The sequence below is a fragment of the Serinus canaria genome, chromosome 21 (assembly GCF_022539315.1).
Source record: "Serinus canaria isolate serCan28SL12 chromosome 21, serCan2020, whole genome shotgun sequence".
Taxonomy (NCBI): Eukaryota; Metazoa; Chordata; class Aves; order Passeriformes; family Fringillidae; genus Serinus; species Serinus canaria.
The window spans coordinates 295,834-311,403 of NC_066334.1; positions in this window are offsets into that span (position 1 = coordinate 295,834).

The following is a 15,570-nucleotide window of genomic DNA, read 5'->3' on the forward strand; positions in this document are numbered from 1 at the left end:
CTCAGAAAGGCTGAACATAGTTTGTCTGCCCAGTAACCTGGCAACTGCACTAATGCATGTGTGTGCATAAAACATCCTCCTGAACCAGAGCCAGCACACACTGAGGGCCATATCCCCTTACACCAGAGACATGTTGCACTCTCTGTACTGCTGCTTCACCATGGGCCATGCTGAATGGCAAAACCTGCCCCATATTTCTGTCTTATTCCAGACATGTCGTCTCCTCATCCATCTCAATATGGCACCCTATGTTGCAGTAGAATGCTCAGAGGTGAAGGAGGTTCTGAATACGGAGAGGAAGGGGCTCAGCTTGGCCTTGTTACCACTGAGAGGCACATCCACTATCAGGAATGCCCCAAATCCACCCACCTGAAAAATGCATCTGGGTGTTAAAATCACAGGGCTGGTTCACCCCCACCTGCCTGGATATCAGAAGGGGAGGCTACCCCATGCTAGGGAGCAGCTCTTGAAGTGCTGTGGGGTACATGCTCCTGTAAGATATGTTCCCAATGACCAGGTCTGTGTGCTCAGGGCTGAGCTCTGCTGAGCTCAAAGCCTCCTAACCTTGTGCTCAATCTCTCAGATTTATAGAAAAATGTTTCAGCAGTAGACAGTGAATACAGAGTATTCTAAGGCTGATTTGACTTTTCTGTAAGAGTCTAAATCTGGCATGTCAGATAAAATCTGCAGTGCTGGAGAGAATGTTCATGCTCCCCACCCAGCACCTCTGTGAGCTGGACAGCATTTGGATGAAGGCTTGGGGGCTGCGCTGGGGCAAATCCCTTAAGGAGGAGACAGGAGGAGTCATTCTGCTGTTTGAATTTGTGTCTTGCTGCTCCAGAGGTTTCCTAAAACTGGAGGGCACAGGGAGGGAGGTGAAAAGAGAGAGGTGGTTGATTTATAGCTTACCATCTTCTCTGATCTTGATCGCCCTTTTTTCTTGGGAGTTTCTCTTATCCAGTCATGTAGATGGGAGGAGGGGGATCTGTTTCAGAGATTGCTGAACTCTGGGTGTTTGCTGTTTCCTGGAGATCTTTTGATGTTCCCTTCGCTTTAAAACATTTTCAATGTTAAGGTTTTCAGCCTCCCACTGCACCTCAACTCTCGACACTGGGGCACGATCCATCACAACTTACCCAAACAATCTCCAGCAAGTTGAGACCTCCCCATCTCTGGGGCAGAGAGGCAATCTGTCCCTGCAGGACTCAGCACTGGCTTCTGGGGCAACTCAGGCCAAGACCATGGGCTGCTATGGGCTGTCCATAGCTTGTTCCTTTCCAGTGTGATGAGGGATGGCAGGTGCCAGGGCAATGCTGAGGGAAGGCTGCACTGCAAGCAAACGGGGTGGATTGAGGCCTGGCATGAGCTTTGACTGAATGGAGCCCAGCACAATTGCATCAAACAGGATGGAAACCACTTCTCTGGGTAACAGGCTTGTGCCATTAAGTGAGTCCTATAACTAATGCTAAATGTTTGATTTAGGACTCACTAGAGGAAGAAGCACAGACAAAACACTTTCAGACGGTGAAAGGTCTCCAGCTCTCATGATGTCTCTTGTCCAGCATGTGCATCTTGTCAGCCCTGGTAATGGGCATCAGGTCTATTATTAAAAGCCCATCAAACAGTCCTTTTCCATAAATCTTTTCACAGCACTCTCAATTAATAAAATTGATTTTGTTTAACTGGTGCCGTTTTCCAGAAGAGACAAGCCAAAGAACAACATTGCCTGTAAAACAATCTGTTTTGTTCTGTGAAAGTAATTAGTTTTTCTTGGACTTAATGTGCTTGGGGGTTAATTATTCCAAAACTGCCCATAAACTCCGATGATGCGGGGATATTTTTGTGGAGGTGCTGAAGGTGCCAGTTCTTGCAGCAAGGCTCTTTATGACTCTTGATAATGTTAATTATTTTCCTTAAATTATCAGCTTGGTGGCATTGTGTGCTTGCATGAAACTTTTCTTTCACAGCCTGTCCCCAAAAAGCTTCTCTCCTTTGTGGTTCAAACTTACAGCCTGAGAGTACTAGGGACCACAGGCAAATAAGATTTGCTTTTGCATTACTGATTTAATCATGATTTTCATGCCAAAGTGATAATTTTGCGGTGGGATGAGTTGTGACTTATCATGGCTGAGGCTATCAGTGACAGCCTGTCCTTACAGCAGTCCCTTACAGCTTTTTTGGGATGCAAGAGGCCACAGAGGAGGACGGTCCCAGGCTTTGTTAGCAGCAATAATTTCTCCAAGGGGATGGTCTGTAAAGGTGAGATCATGTTAAAGATGCTGATGCTTCAGCTTAAGAGGAGCTTTTGGGTGGAAAAAAGTGAAAACTCCTGAACTTTCACCGCATGTTCATGTAGAAAAAAAACATTCAACCAAAATATCTAATAAACTTTTTTTTTTTTTTTTTAAGAAATGGCTATACATGGCCATTTTACTTGTAACCCAGCCAACAATAATTTGTGGCAGGAAAGTTTGAGCATTTGTAAAAATAAAATTTAAAAAAAATAAAATTAAAGCATGTCAGAGTGTTTTAGTGTGAACCCAAACAGAGAGGTGGGTATTCATAGGGCAAAATAGCCCTGATAACACAATACACTGCATTTCTGGCCATGTGTTGAAATTAAGATTTTTTTTCACGTTTGTTTTATTAATCTCACTACAGAACTCAGTGCAGCATTTGCTGATTTTTGACTTGTTAACATTTTTCTGTCCCATTGCCATTTGCTCGCCATTTGAGCTCCACACCTGCTTCCCATGTGATAAATTGGAACTTCATGCAGAGTAGAAAACCACCTCTAACCCTGTCCCAGTTCATTTACCTTTTGCCTTCCTTTTGAAGGGTGCCTTTTGGCCCCAGGGCTGTGCTGACTGAGGGGGGCTTCAGCTGCAGTCCTGATTTACGTGGGATGGGTTTTCTTCATGGAAACACTTTCCATGGACAACAGTGGATTCTGCCACAAGCAGATGCAAACAGTGGAGTGTCTCACCAGGGTAATTTGGAAAGGGACTCAACATCCCACTACACTTTTCCCAGCTCACCACAACAGACAGATTTTTGCAATAAAGGGCTAGGCCAAAATTTTGTGGTGTCAAGTAGGGAACAGTGCAGGAGAGAGCTGCAGTGCCTGTGGGATAACCCAGGAACGTGGCAAGAAGAACAGCTGGTGGCCAGGGATGATAAACAGAATTGTCTCTGCACAGAGCAATTTGCCACAGGATGTTGCTGAAGCTGAAGAGAGAAGCGAGATTCCAGCCTTGTGTTGGACATTTGCATGGCTAACAAGAATATCCAGAATTATAATAGTTAATACTGACACCCTGCTTGGAAGAGATATGAGATCCGTGGCCCCAGGGCAAATGCCGACTGTAACAGATTAAGGAGAGGCCTCCAGTAGGGGATGGATTTGGGGGGGGGATTGGATTAGCTGACACCTGCCTGATGCAGGGACTTGCACCTTTCCTGAGTGCTGGACATTAACCCCTCCAGTGGGCAGCCCATCTCCCACCTAAGACTGCTGATTCATCAGGACGGAAATATTTCCCGGAGATCTGTCACTGTGGATGAAATCCTTATGGAAAACTGCCCAGTTTCCTGCCAGCATGCCCTTGGCAGTGTGCCTGACCAGCTGGTAGCAAGAGGAGAACATGGGAGCCTGGCTCCTGAGATGTTAAACTCTCCCAACTCCTGTGCAGACGGCTGAGTGAGGGACGGTGAGCTCCCAGCTGGGGGACCACGGTGTGGTGGTGTCTTCCAGCCTCCCAGCTTGAGTCTACCAGCTGGGGGAAAGGGGGAGAGAGGGCCAGACTGCTCTGCCTTTTGTAAAGATTGCTTCTGGGTTCTCATCTCAAACTGACCCACAAATAAATTTCAAGACACTAAAAGGCAGTGGTAGTTTTCATGTTCCTCTTCTGTGCTGTCTGACCCTGCTCATCCACTCCCCCATTCTACCTCATGCCTTCACCCTTCGCCCACCTTTTTCTGATCTTTGCACATTGGCTGAGTGACCAAATGTCTTCCAGGGCTGCAGAAGATCCCGGTAGGTTCCTTGCTGGCCCTCCAACAGGCAGAGCTGGTATGTGTCCAGATTTGCTACTGGACAGAGGAAACTGAGACTGGTATCTCAGGATCTGGCAGCCCCAAATCCAGGACCCTGTCTTCTACAGCAGCACTGGCATAACAGCTCGGGGACACCCTGTCCCAGTGCTCCATTGTGTGCCCGATCTTCCTCCCAGGGTGTGGATAAACAGGACATGAACATGAGAATCTCTATAGGTGTGATGGTGTAAGTCCACTCCAGGCCTGATTCCTCAAGGTCTGTCTCTGCTGTTAACAGTTGGATGGAAATGGCATTTTTTTCTTGTTTCAAACACGTACTTGCCTACTTGTTAAAACAACCCTGAAACAGAAAATTCTGCCAGTTTCGTCCCTGGAAAGGTCGCCTGGGCTCTGGCCATGACAAAACTCCCAACAGCCCACGCCATCCCTCAGATAAGCTGTCTTTCAGAGGAGAGCTTCAACAGCAACTGAAAACTGGGCATACTAAATTTCTGGGCATGGGAGGTGTGGTGGGATGTACCACTCTTGGAAGAGTACACAGTGCCATCTAGCCGTGCTGGTCTGAAGTACAGAGCTCATCGGGCAGCTTCCCTACCCCAAACCCCACCTCCAAAAGCCTTGTCACCCTTTTCCCATCACTCTAGAGCATCTACTGGCTAACTAACATCGCCAGCACCAGGGGCGAGGAAGTGCTGATTTCAGACCTTTGGTTTTAGCTCATGGTGAGGCTTGTATCCGAGCAATGCAACTTGGCTGAAACAGTGACATTTTAGTGAAAACTAGGGCTTGAATTAGTTGGTCCCATGTTTTCACTGCCACCTCCAGGGTAGTGTCTTTGTCTCCCAGAGTTTCCCTTCTATTTGGTGCTAGTGTGCTGGGTTTCCAGTCCCCCTCCTCTACTGTTCCCTTTCCTGCACAAATAATTCTTCTGGTCCAGGCCATTATTTCCCTTCTCCACCTGGTAGATCTCTGTGCCAGCCCTGGCATCCAAATCTGGAGAAAGATCAGGGATGTTAAGTCAGCTGGAGAGCTTGGGGTGGCTTTAGACTCCATCTAGCAACATGCTGAGCTCCTCTATTCCAGCACAGCCATACGACTCCATCTAGCAACATGCTCTGCTCCTCTATTCCAGCACAGCCATACTCATAAACATCTACATCAGGTGTCAGAGGCTGTGCCCTCCACTTGGCTTCAGTCAAGGTCCCCTTTCATGCTGTGGCATTTCACTTCTGAGGAAACTGTGTGTCTTGCCAGTGCTGAGTGTTGGTCCTTGGTGCCCATGAAGGGCAAGGCCTGTCTTTTGGAAATTTCACTGCTGGAGTTAGCAAGGCTTAGACTGTGCTGTTCTCCATCCATTTCTCCATTCTTGCCCTCTACCATTTTTTCTTCCCTCTTCAGAGGATGGGATGGAGAGAGAAATGTGCACTTACCCTCTCATGTGGCATGGAGGGTCATTTAAGACCTTATCTGGCTGGATTAGAATTTCACTAGGACTTCAGTTCTCTGTCAGGCCCTGGTACAGCTATAGCTGCCTGACAGCCATATGCAGTTAAATTTTGATTACAGCTGCTGTCACCATCCAGGAACATCCACAGGACATCTTGCTTTTCTGAAGTCCCCTCTGCCTCCCGCCCTTTGCTACTTAACCTACAGTCGTGGCCCTTCCCAAACCCCAGTGCTGATAGCATGGTCCTATACCATGTTGTGTCACTTACATTAATTTGACTTCCACCTCTCATTGCTTTTTATTATTCTGGTCCATTTCTTTCAGCTTATTATCTCTCCTACCGTTCCATTGCTGGACTGTGTGGAGCAAGTAGAGTGTTTGCGTAAATCTGGGATGCGTTCTTCTATAGCATGTCTATTACCCTTGGGGACATAGTGCCAGTGGTTGAAAATGCTCTAAGATGCCCTTCACTAGCTAAAATCCCATGTCCATGAACTGTAGAAGAATGGAGAGGACAGAGTCTTAGAAGTCTTAGAAAGACTGGATCCTTGGGTTTCCTCTAGGTATGTGTGACCACAAGTTTTTATGATGCTGATAACTTGGCAGAATTCATGGAAGCATTGAGATGCAGGCACTCACATACACACAGACAAGTTCTTTAAGCAAAGACCAAGCACTGTTTCTCCTTGGCCCAATCCTTCTGGCCTAGATTTCCCTTCAGACAATCCAGACCAAACTGGGGGTGGAATGCATTGGACCATCTGCAGATACCAGGTGTCTTTGGGAGAGACAATTGTGTAGACACCTTCTACAGTGTCACTTAATGCCAAGAAACTGTTCTACCTGAACTGCTTGCCACAGGATGATGTGACTTTTTCCCTAGAAGCCCCCCTTTCCCTCTAGTAGCTATAAAGGCAGACAGAGCCAGGCTGAGGTGGAAAATTGCCCAGTGGTTAAAGTCTGGTGAAATCTAAGTGACTGAAAGAGTGTTTTATAAGAGGAAACACTGCCTTAACACCAGTGCTTGTTGTGAGACCCACCTGTGACAGTGCAGGAATGGGGGAGGCAGAGCCAGGTCTCAGTTAGATCCTGACTCCAGGGCATTTCTGTGCCAAGCTGTGTGTTCAGCTGCACTTTTACAGTCATCTCACAAATGTCCTGGTAGTGACAATGGGATTTTGGAGAATGGAAAAGCAAGACGTGTCCTGGGCCACAATGAGATGTCCTTCGGGGACATCTGAGGGGTCCTATCCCCCAAGAGTGCCTGGGTGAGTGTGTAATTCTATTGGAGTATGGCATTCCATTGCTTAGTGTGGAAAAATGGGAAAAAGTTACCAGAATAGTAGAAAATAGGAGAAAATGAGAAAAATGGGAGAAAATTAACTTTGTCCAGAGTTATTTTGCATTAACATTAAGGAGGAACATCAACAACGGCAGATATGACAAAACAGGAAAGTTTTCATCCAAAGATGAAATTTTCTGGAGGCTGGGAAAAGTAGTAAAACCCAAGAATGAAGCCATTACTGCCTTTCTGGCTCTATTAGATATAACGTTGCCAACCTGCATGACAGAACTGCAAGTGTCTCTAAAAGCAGTATTTTTCTTAAAGTTTTGCCTGCTGTGGCCAAATAAAAAGCACCTATTAAAGAATTATGAGTATTTAGCCAGTCTCATGATTTCTGTAGCCTGATGTTTTAAAGATTGTTTAATTGTTTACTCTTTTTGGCAATCCTGTAGCTGCCAGAATACAGCTGGAACCTCACACAAACCTCCAAGCATGAGCACACATGAGTATTGGGTGTGCTGAGGTGCCAATAGACATTATTTCAGCCAGGAGTTGTTTCCACAATAACCTGAGATACTGGAGTTTTGTGAATACCTACAACTCTGACCTTTTATTTAAAAATAAAAATCCTTTTCTAATCCTCCCAGTTGCAGAGGAAAAGGATTGACAGACTGTTTTGAAAGTAGTTTAAGTACCCCAAAAGCAGAAGGCCTATCAACCAGATTAGCAAAGGTAATATTTAAACAAGATTGCAAGTATTTTGAAGTCTAATCATATTCTGTGACTAACTTGGCAATGGCTGGGGTGAAGGTGATGTGAGCAAAGGAAAAGCCATCATCTTCTCTGCAGCTTAACTCTGCATCTTGTATATTTAAAAAAACCACCTTTGGGGCACATTTCTAAAGGGCCTTCCAGGATTGAGGGCCAAGTGCGTTCTTTGAAAGGGCAGGGAAATTTTAATTTGGGTACATAGTGAAATGCTCAAGGTAAAAGGTGTAGATGGAGAGGTTACCTGGTGTAATGCAAACTGTAAAGGAACAAAAGGGACCAAGCATTTGCCAAGACCTGAGAAAAAATCTGGAGCACAAATCTGATGAGGAGCAGCTGGGGAAGCTGGGGGGGGGGTGGTTCAGCCCAGAGAAAAGGAGACTTAGGTGGTCCTTCTCCCTCTTCACAACTTCCTAACAGAAGAGTACAGCCAGGAGGTGGGAATCAGGTTCTTCTCCCAAGGAACAAACAGGACAAGAGGAAATGGCCTGAAGTTGCACCAGGGAAGGTTTAGACTGGATATTTAAAAAAAAAAAAAATCACTGAAAGGTGGTCAGGCACTGGCACAGGTTGCCCAGGGCAGTGGTAGAATCAGCATCCCTGGAAGTGTTCAAAAAATGGCAGCTGTGATGCTTAGGGACATGGTTTAAAGGTGAACATGGGTGATGGTGCTGGATTAATGGTTGGGCTCAATGATCTTTGAGACCTTTTCCAGCCTTAATGATTCCATGATACAAAGCAGGTCCTCTGGCTTCTCTGAGACTCTGCACTCATGTCCTGCCCCTCCTCTATGTCTTCTTGGCCTGACACCAGGGCAGGGATGTTTGCTGGCTCTGAAGAGCAGTGCAGGTTATAATAGATGTTTGGAAACACTTTTGGAGTGGTTTACTGGAACCCCAGCACTGCTTCTGGGAGGCTTCTGGCTCTAAGGCTCCAGTTGGAGTTGTAGACATTAGGGTCAAGAGGAGGTCAGGTTAAAAATACTGGATCCAAGCACACAACCCAGACAGGCTCCATCTGATACTCAGGATGACTTGGCTGCACCCAGACACTTGACCTTGCCCAGATACATGGTGGGTACACTTGATGGCCACTTCTGCTGCTGGTGCCATGCTGTGAGTCTGACTACTCAGTTTGGCCCCAAGGAGATCTCTTAACACTCCCAGACCAGGTATTTGCATTCATTGCTCCACCAACACCTCCACAGACACTTTTACATGAAGCCCAGTGGAAACTCAGTGAGGAAGAGAGTGAGGTGAAGGACTTAGCAGGAAGAACAGCAGTTCTGGGAGCTACCATGTGGACAGCACAGGAAGGTCTTTGATGCTGAGGTGATGAGGAGCTGAAGTAGGACATCCAGGACAGATAAAACTTGGGGAGAAGCTGGCATAACACCCTCCTGGGTACTTAGGACTGGAAAGACTGAGAGAAGAGTGGATGAGGACTGAGTTAAATGTCCCAATCTTATACCTGTTTGCCCCCTTTTTATGTCATGATCCTTGACATTTAGTATTTACTCAGAGCTTAGACTCTGAAGAAGGGCTTAAGTCATTGGCAACTAATTCCAACAGCAGGTCAAGAGCTTTCAAAAATGCATATGACAAGAGGGACCCTCAGAGAAGGCGGGACTTGGTGTGCAACTCTCTGCCTGCCCATATTCCAGTTTGGAGAGGACTGGAGTATGGAGCTATAAAAGCCAAGTTCCAGTTCATTCAGGAGACAAATGCACATTTATTTAAGGGCTCAGGCAAGGAAAAAGAGAAAAAAACCCATGGAAGACCATGGCTTCTCTGACTCTTGCATCAATTGTAGAGACCTCCAATGGTTTCCAAAGACAGATTTTCATTCCCTGACTGACAGCAGTGCTGGTTTAACTAAAAATATTCTTCAGCTACTCAGTGTACGCAGGCATGCAGGCTGGGAAAGTCCAGCTAAGACACTGAATGTCTGTCAGAGGCAGAAGAGCTTTAACTACAGGCTTCCTTAAGTGTTGCCTCTGGATTTTGCTTCTCCTTGCAAAATCAGGACTTGAAAATCTTTAAGTGTCTCCTGGCAGGATGATTGCTGTGAAGTGTCTTTGGGTTGCTGTGAAGGGCAAAAATCAATGTGATTCAGAGGCTAAAGGACCTTGCCCTGCAACTAATGCTGCTGGAAGCAGGAGGGGACGGTTCAGACTGAGGCACTGGTGGGTGCTGGAGTGATGCAGTTCAGTATGAGGAATGAGGAATGAGGAATGCAGAGGTTGATGGTGGCAAAGATCAATGTTATTGTCAAACAGGAGCTGTTTCATAAAACAAACTCCTGCCACTCAGCAGAGAGGTTGTGCTGGGACGTCCTAAAGAGACAGTGAAGAATGAAGCTAGATATCTGACTGGTCTGTGTTATGAATAACCAGAGCCTCGATCATCTTGCTTTTGGCCAAAGGGTGCTGGTGGATCAGAGAACCTTCTGATGGCCATAATAGAGCTGCACTGGTTTATACTGTATAAGATCCAGAGTTTCCAGCAGGAGTAAATAGAGAAGCTGGTCTCTACTCTAGCTGTCTGGGAAAAAATTTTGGAAAGCAGTTTTAAATCAACTCGGATCAATAAAATAAACAAAACAGGAGAATGAAGAAGAGGGGTGGGACATACGAGAGAAGACCTTCCACAGGCTCTTGTATAAGCCCAGCCACGTGGGAATGAGGACTTGCAAGAGAAGAGTGCCCAATGGCTGAGGTATCCATCAAAGACTGCTGTGGTTCAGCTGTGATGAAGTTTTGCATAAGTGCATAAAGGAGTTTGGAGGAGGCCCCTGTAGTGCCAGAGGCTTGCAAACTTTCTGAACTGACAGTATCATGCCCAGCCCTGCAGGGTACAGAGGAAAGGGTTAATGCCTCCCAGAACTTAGTTGTGTTGGGAATGAAATAGAAAATCTGAAAGCAGGTCAGTACCTCAGCTGCTTCTGAATTCTCATTAATTTACATTCCCTTCTCATTTATTAATGGTCTGACTCACACTGTATTTGCTTTCCCTTTGCTGCAATTTGCAAAATTCCTTCTTATTCCCAGTAGCCTTCTTGGCAGTGTTATTTTTCTCTGTTTTTCCCTGGCCTTTATAATTTCCTTGCAGGTCTTAGCTGAGTTTGCATATTCTTGTTCAGTTCCCCTGACCATTTCTTTTCAGCCTTTTTCTTTTTATCTTCAAGCCTCTTAAAACATCTCTTGGGGCTCTCTCAGTGTCTCTGTAAGCAACTGGGATTATCCTGCCACCCATCATGCCCCTGAAGGGGATTTTAATAGTTCCCTTGGCCCTCCATTCACTTTTTCGTTCCAGTTCCATATGGGGACTCAGATGGACCTCCAAAGGCTTGGAAGCTCCAAGCTCCAAGGGTTTGGAGAAACCTGGGTTTTTCAGATGGGAACCACAGTCCTGAGTAGCCAATGGATCCTGTGGAGATGCTGCTGTTCTTCACTGCTGTCTGCTCCCAAATGCTCCATGGCTTGGCTATTGTGCTGGACAGGCTGGCTTCTTCTCCTGTGCTCTGGCCAACACTGATCATCCCAAGGGTCAGGTGGTTCACAGCTTCCTCCCGAGGCAGCGAAGGGCCAAGCATCAATCTCTGCTCTCTGGTGTCCAGAGACAGGGAATGGTATGAACTTGGGTCAGGGGAGATTTAGGCTGGATGTTAAGAAAAAATTCTTCCCCCAGAGGGTGGTGGAGCACTGAACAGGCTCCCCACGGAATGGGCAGGGCCTCAAGGCTGCCAGAGCTCCAGGAGCCTTTGGACACTGCTCATTTACCTCAGTCCCAGTCTCGGCAGTCACACAGAGAGTAGGATCTGGCTTTGTCAGCCCATTGGGAAGGCTCTGTTTGGCTGTATGAGCCCACCATGAGAGTCTGTGGCAGGATGAGTCTTTGGGGGCTCTACAGGTTTGTCTTCCCAGAAGCTGGAGAGCCTGGCATGCTTCGTGGGTGTTCCCTGTTTGGTGAGAGGGGTGTTTTTGTAGGTGCCAACCTTGCAAGGGCTTCCTGGGCGGTCCCCCTCATACTTCCCCAAATTCACCCACAAGAGGGAGGCAGTGGCTTGTGGCAGCTTCAGTAGTGTGGGGGTCATAGGTGGTTGTGGGGGCCCAGACACAAAGCCTGGGCTATATCGTGGCCTGTGAGCTGTGTGGGAGCCATGTGCACCCTACACCACACACCTGCATTACTGGAAACCAGGGATTGGGATGGGATTAGGATGGGATGGGGTGGGATGGGATTGGGATGGGGTGGGATGGGATTGGGATGGGATGGGATTAGGATGGGATGGGATGGGATGGGATGGGATGGGATGGGATGGGATGGGATGGGATGGGATGGGATGGGATGGGATGGGATGGGATGGGATGGGATGGGATGGGATGGGATGGGATGGGATGGGATGGGATGGGATGGGATGGCGTGGCGTGGCGTGGCGTGGCATGGCTGAGGTACATTCATGGCACAACTTGTCCTGCAAGGGAAGAGCCAAGGGATAGCATGGTCCTGCCTTGATGGCATTTATTTGTGTCGATAAGTAGAAAGATGTTGGTGAAAGATATTTTTGACCTGAGTGAGATTTCTGTCCTCTGCTAGGGCTGGGAGAGATATATCATGGTGGTGTGCCTGTTAGCAGAAGACTGCTCCTTCCCTGTGACATGCGTGGTCCTGCTGCTAGCAGAAGGTGGGAGCTGGTAGGTACTGTCCATTACAATCCTCTTCCCTTTCCCTTTGTCCAGAAGGAGTGTGGAGTCTCTGTCACTGGGGATATTCCAGAACCATCTGAACACAATCCTCTTGCCATGTGCTCTAGGATGACACTGCTGAGGCAGGGAGGTGGAACTCCATGATCCCACTGTGGTCCCTTCCAACCTGACCCAACCTGTGATTATCTTCCCCAACTTCCAAATCTTTCCAAACAATCTGTCTACTGTGGAGCAAAGGGGCCCAAAGGGAAAGGCTGAGGGACTCCTTTTTGTATGTACTAAGCTGATCCTTACAACTGATGCTGTTCCGTGGACCTATGGAAGGTAGAAGAGTCCTGTAGGTGCAGAAACTCTGCTCCACAGTCATGGGTCCAAGACAATAGCTCTGTTTCCAAATATTCCTTGGAGCCAGGTCCAGGCAGACAGGCTTCAGCCCCCATGAAACTTGCCAAGATTGAGGACCTGTTGAGGTAGTGTGGTTATCTCTGTTCAACCCAGGTGGATCATCCTTTGTTCCGATATCAAAATAATAGGTTAATTGCACATAATTTACTCAAATGCTACCTGGAAAATTTCAAATGTAATCAAGCCACTTTGGGAAGTTCAAGAGAAGTTCATAGCAGCCAGGGATTTTTGTCCCAGATCCTGAATCTTTCTATTGCTCAGAAGAACCCTGGCTCTCTGGGCTGGACACACATAGCTGTGATGCTTTCCTGGCTACCACAGACAGAGTCTAAGCTTGAAGCTGCTGTCAGATGGACCATCCCAGATTGTGCCCCCCACCAGGCAGTGGGCTCTGGGGTCACCCGTGCCAAATAAGCAGTTCATTCTTCCATGCAAAGTGGCCTCAGTCTAGCAAGGGCATGGAGACTTCTTGCCATGGAGAACTGTGACTACAACAAAGGCTTATTTTGCCTGAACTGCCACACAGTTGTTGGAGTTAAATAAATCTGTCAAGCCCGAAGCAAACTGTGTTAAACAGCATCCTTTCCCACTCTAGCAGGATAATAGCTGGGCACTTTGGAAAGTTTTTAAAAGCCATTTTTCATTTACTTGTGTTCACTCTTCCCTCCTGTTGCATCCTCATTGCTCTCATTCATTCAGGGGCTTGCAGAGGGACCTGAGTTTTTAACAGGAACAAAAAAGCATAAGGGGAATAAACCCAATGTTAAAATTCATTCACAGCTTCTATTATTTGGGACTGAAAGGGGCAGGTCCCTTGCAGGTCACTTTTAAATGTGTCTGTCTAGAGGCAAAGAGATTCAAAGTGCATTTATCATCCTTTTTTGTCGTCCACAGCAACAGGGTTTTTTCCTGCTTTGTGTTGTGGTGACGGGTACAAATATGACTGGGCTCAGCCGCTGTGTGAGGAAGGAGGGCTCTCCTTGGCCTCACACATCAGAATACCACATACTGCTGTCACAGCACTGGTCGTGACATCCAAGGTGGGAGGGGCCTGAGATGAGCTATCCCAAAACTCAGCTGGGCTGTGGGACACCAAAACCTGGGCAGGGGTGGCAGCAGCCAGCTGGAACTCTTATGCATAGTAATTCACCAAAAATGGGGTTTCAACAGGACCAAAAGGAGCTGTAAGTTCAGATTTTAGTCATTTGGATGTATGTGAAAGTGTCAGCACAGTCCTGATAGATGTTTTCAAGGTAAAATATATCATTTCAGAAGTGCTGGAGTATTTAATTGGACAGCCTTGAAATGAAACTAGTTTCCTATTTTCATAGGGCATTTTTATTTAAAGACTGACCCAAAGCAGGAGAACATGATGCTAAACAAAAACATTGGATGTCCCAAAGAAAAGGGTTCCTTTTGGGTCAAGAGGACAACTTACTCCAGAGAAACCTCTTTTGATGGTTGTGATCCCTGGGCTTGGTCCCTAGCCCCAGGGAGCCCGACCCAAATTTAGGCTGAACTTGGGCAAAAGCAACTGATGCAGAAAATCAGCAGAGTCATAGCAAACTTCAGGACTGGACAGCTGGTGAGAAAAGGGAGCCATGGGAGAGGGCATAGATGGGGGAGAGGAAAAGGGAGGGCAGCATGTGGGTGATGGCAGAGGACAAGAAAGAAAAGAGGAAGAGGCAGAGCTTCTGCCTAACTTCCAGTGGTGCAAAGGTAGGACGTGGTGGGAAAGCAAAAGGCAAAGCCCAGAGTAAGGCAAACTGAGGCATGGGTTGGAAGGAGAGATGGATGCTTTAGGGTTCCCTCACTATTACCACTGGGGGTTTTGCTGGGAAAAAGACCCTGTAGCCCATCCAGGGGTGAGTTCTGAGAGGCTGATTCAGCTTCACTGGGGGTCAGGATGGGACGTTGGTGTTGGGCAAACTGTGGAGGGAGCAGCCAGACTGTACGACCCAGTGGCTGTGTCCCTGGTGCGTTGTTGAGACAGGTAGGATCTGTCTGTCCACTAGGACAGAGAAGGAGTCATGGAGTAATATCTTCCTATAGTTCAACATTTCCAAGTCTTCATACCCTTGTACATTTCAGGACACTGATGTAGGAGGGGAACTCTCTCTGGCATATCTGGCTGGTGGCTGCTTAGCCTTCTCTTCTCTCACCCCCCTAAATACAGTCTGGATTGTGTCTTACTCCCTTACACCGCTGGTGTCCCTTCCCATACTGAGCATCGAGGCTAACACTGTCATCTATCAGTCAACAGTATTCCCTTAGCTCCAGATCCTGCCTGGTGCCTGGTCCCCCCATCTCTTTCCAAACAGGTGGCTTTGAATTAATGAGGTCTAGGGATAGTTAGAGAGTTATAAATATCTTTTGAGATGATGAATTTTAATCAGGGGTCCCTAATGAGCACAAGATGAAATCAGGAATGAGAATGATGGTCCTCCAATGGATCTTCATTAACAATTCAAATGACTAAGGTCTTAATTAAAGGGCTTGTGATTTAGCTGAGGGATTACAGATTGCCCAGGGGGAGAAATCAAAGACTTCAACCCCCTTTTTTTTACAGAAGGTAACAGAGCTTTTAAATTAGATTTTTTTAAAGGAAAAATTATAACAAGGCCTTGTTGTTTTATCTGGCTGCTTCGCTAATTTAAATGATGGTCAGACCTTGAAGTGTGCAACCTTTGCCTGACCACCCCCCCACCCCCCCATCTACTCTAAGTACCCACATTGCTCCTGTCACTGCCTCACCCCCACATCCCACTGAACACTGACTCTTGGACATAGACAGCATATGGGTATCCATGTTCCTCTTGGGGAATGCTGCAGGGTTCCCTGATCACAGGGAAACGTCTGTAGGAAGACAGTCAGATGGGCCCAATCTCCCATCAGCTTTAT